A 3,982-nucleotide genomic window follows, 5' to 3' on the forward strand; every position below is an offset into this window, starting at 1 on the left:
ATTTTTATCCCTGACAACCTGATCTGATAATCTCTTTCATTAAAGTTTCTATTTTGCAGTTAGGTCTCCATTCAACTATGTTTTGAGCCATGTTGATTTATGTTTTTGAGATTGTTTAGAGAATACTTGGCCTCACTATAATCATATTTATTTGCTCTGGTTAATGTTTTTAGAAGCATAGCTCTGAAAACATATGGTAGTTTATCACATACAAAATTGCTCTATTCAATCAGTTGATCCATAGTCAAACATATGAACTTTAGACAACCATAAATAAAGAGGACATATGCTCCGAGGAGTGACAGAAAGTGCCGTTCAGTGAGTAAATTACTCTGAAGTTCAAAATAATTCATAAGGTTGTAAAACAAAAATATGTGATGTTTCAGAACCTTGGACAGTTAAAAGTACACTGTAATTCCTGGTCTAGCCTCATAAGCAAGTTTGTGGTGCATTTTTAAATCTGCAGCACAATATCAGACCTGGTGCCTTGAGTCAGCTGGCTGTTGTTTTCTCAGACAAAGAAAAATAAAATGACTATTCAAAAATAATGTAGGGAATGAGGCTTTACTTATACTTTTCTCTGAGCTTCTTCCTGAAATAAACATAACAAGACAATTTATGACAGAATAACGTGAAAAATCAAGTTATTTGAACTCCAAGCTGAAACCTAAAGAAGGTCAAAACCCCAGACAGTGGCAAATGCAAATTGTCTAGTCACATTCTGAGACTTAGACTCTAACTCTGATCATGTTTATTTGCCTCAGAAGTATTTTTGGAAAATACAAGCCACAAGCTTTTGAAATGGCTCATGGAGAATTTTCTGCGGCTCACATTTTACAAGAAGAAAATTAAAACTTCCTTAATGAGGGATATAAGGCACAGGCTATATCAGATCCAGGAAAGCAAAACGCTTCAAAGCAACAACGAAACCATGCTGAAAGTCAAGGTTGCTGCAACGCAGTACTGAATGGCCACCTCAGCTACTTCGCTGGCACTTTTGAAAGTGTAAGCAAGCGCTCTTAATTACACAATTATGAAGAACTCCAGGTAAGCTGCATCAAAGGGGAAAAAAAGCAGCTCAGCCTCACTACCATCTGAGAAATGCAAATGGAACAATAGGGTGCTGTTTTCCATCTTACAGATTGGCAGAGATGAAAATGATATCCAGAGACATGAGGAAATGAGCACTTTCAGAGGCACCACTGGAGAAGGCAGATTGGTACAAATCCTTAATAAAGCGATTTGGGGACAGGGATCAAAAGCCTAAAAATTTAATAATGATGCTGCCTATGAAATAACACGAGACATAATCTTAGTTCATTGTTGAGTAGAAAAAAACAAGTCACCAAGCTATGCAAATACATATTTATGAAATTAAGCATAAATTCTGAAAGGGTATGCACTGAAATATCATTCTCTCAAAGGGTGGGTATTTACCCTTTTACATGTTTTTTTAATGTATCTATATGTAACATGAATTACTGTTTTCATTTTTAAAACAATAACTTAGCCAATGGTCAATGGGATTCTAGAGGTAAAGACTGCTTGCTTGCTTGCTTGCTTGCTTTCTGGTGTTGATATTTGGTGGAGTTGGCCTCAGCGTGTTTGAGGTATTGAAAGGAAGCTAGTGAGACCAGACATTTGTGAGCATGAAAGGGAATGGGCTCAGAAAAGCTTAGATGAAGCGTTGAAAGAAGAATTACTCCCAGCTTTGAAGCCATTAAAGTGTTTATATTTTATTCCGGAAGCAATAGACCACCAGTTCAAAGCAGACCAGGCCAGGGATGTAGCTCAGTGGCACAGTACCTGCTTGGCAAGTGTGAGGTCCTGAGTTTGATTCCCAGTACTAGAAAAAACAAGGCAGACCAAAGAAGAGGCAATGATGCAAAAGTTTTGTCCTGCTTTGTTTTTGATTACTCTGTCTGGCTTCTACATGGAATAAGGCAAGATTAGAAATCAGAAAGACCAGTAAAAGCATGATAGAATATGGTAGATAAAATTAAGACATGAAGAGTATAGATGGAAGGAATTAGAAAATTTTGATTTAATTATGGAGATAAAAATAGCAGAACTGGCTTATGTGGCAGGGTAGAAAGAAAAAAACAAGAATAACTGTACATTTATTATCAGGGATAATTCTGAGAGATATCCCTTAATATTAAATTTATAAAGACAAAACCAAGCTTTGCATTGAAATACATCATTGTAGTGGGTTGAATGGTGACACCCTAAGAGATATGGCCACATCCTAATCCCAAGAACCTGTGAATTGATCTTTATCTGGAAAAAGGGTTTTGCAAATGTAATTAAGAATCTTGAAATAAGGAGATTATCTTAGATTATCCAGTGGGTCCTAAATCCAATGCTGAGTACCCTTATAAGAGTGAGGCAGAGGGCATGGTGGTACACACCTGTAATCTTAGCACCGAGGAGGCTGAGGCAGGATGATCACCCCAAATTTAAAACCAACCTGAGCTACATATGAGACTGTCTCAAAGAAGGAGGAGGAGCAGAAGGAGTGAGGCATAGGCAGAGATTGCACAGATAGAATAAGCCACATACCCACAGATGCAGAGACTAGAGTAATACAATTAGAAGTCATTTCCAACAGCACTAGAAGCTAAAAAAAGAATGGATTCTCTCATAGAGGCTCTGGATGGGCTTTGCTGGATTTCAGACTTCTAGACAGCAGAACTGTGAGAAAGTAGATTTCTGTTATTTTACACCACCCATTTCTGATGGTTGTTATGGCAGTCACAAGAGACTAATGCAGAGATAGGAAAAAAAAAAAAAAACCTGCCACAAAAGTGCACAGTTTAATGAATCATCACAAAGTGTTTCTTACCTTTTCCCATTGAAAAGTCTTAATTATGGAAAATTTCAAGCACACACAAGAGTAGAGAAGGTAATATAATAAACTTTCATGTTCCCCAAACCCAATTTAAACAACTGTCAGTATATGGGGATCCAGTGTCATTCATACCCCCCTCACTTCCCTGCTACTACATCATTTTGCACTTCAGGATATTCCTCTAAGAAGTATTGACTCCCTTTTTACTTGATCAAAGTACAATATATCCTGTAAAAATTAACAAAAATATTTAATAATATTAAGTACCTGATCGGTTTTCAAATTTCCCCAATTTTCTGACACATACATGATTTTTTTATTCCATTAGTTCACTTGAGACTGTACTCAGATAAAGTCAAAACACAGGACTTGCTTGCTATGTCTCAAGTCTTAAGCTACATCTCTTATGTCTTAAGCACCTTCTTCTTTTCTTTTTTCTTTTAACTTATTTGTTGAAGAAAGCAGGTCAGATTGTTTGCACTGTCGAAATTTTCAGATCTAGGACTTCCTTCGGTGACTTTAATACTTCCCTCCTCCCTTGTGTTTCCCCTAAACTGCAAATCAGATCTAGGCTGGATTCAGATACAATATTTTTGACAAGACTACTTCGTGGGTGAGATTTTGTATTTTCTATCTCATCATTGCCATGTGTGGGTGACTTTTTGTGTTGCCCTATGACTTCAGGTATGGTCAACCCACTTATTATAAAGTTCCTCATTACCCTTTCCCCTAATTGTTTTATATCCATTTGTTACCACTGCTCTGAACCATTATCTGGGCTTGCAAAATGCTAGTCTAGTTTTGATATTCTCTCTGTATTTGTTAGCTGGAACTTTTGTATAAAGAACATTTGCTCATAAACTGTTTGGACACCTTGAGACACAGTCTATACAGGAGAAGCAGGATAAATGTTTAGCTCTTTTTCTTTATATACCAGTTTTCAGAACAAGGAGGTGGTTTCCTAACAGCCTTCACAGACTTATATACCAGTTTTCAGAACAAGGAGGTGGTTTCCTAACAGCCTTCACAGATGACCAATGTTGTTTGTTTATTTCACTTTATGTCATCAGGAAATTGCGAACTTTACTGTAGTTAATTTTTTATTTCTTATTTTTAGGATTTTGGCCAGAA

Source organism: Fukomys damarensis, unplaced genomic scaffold (genome assembly GCF_012274545.1).
Source record: "Fukomys damarensis isolate Sample0158 unplaced genomic scaffold, DMR_v1.0_HiC HiC_scaffold_21, whole genome shotgun sequence".
In the NCBI taxonomy this organism is placed as follows: domain Eukaryota; kingdom Metazoa; phylum Chordata; class Mammalia; order Rodentia; family Bathyergidae; genus Fukomys; species Fukomys damarensis.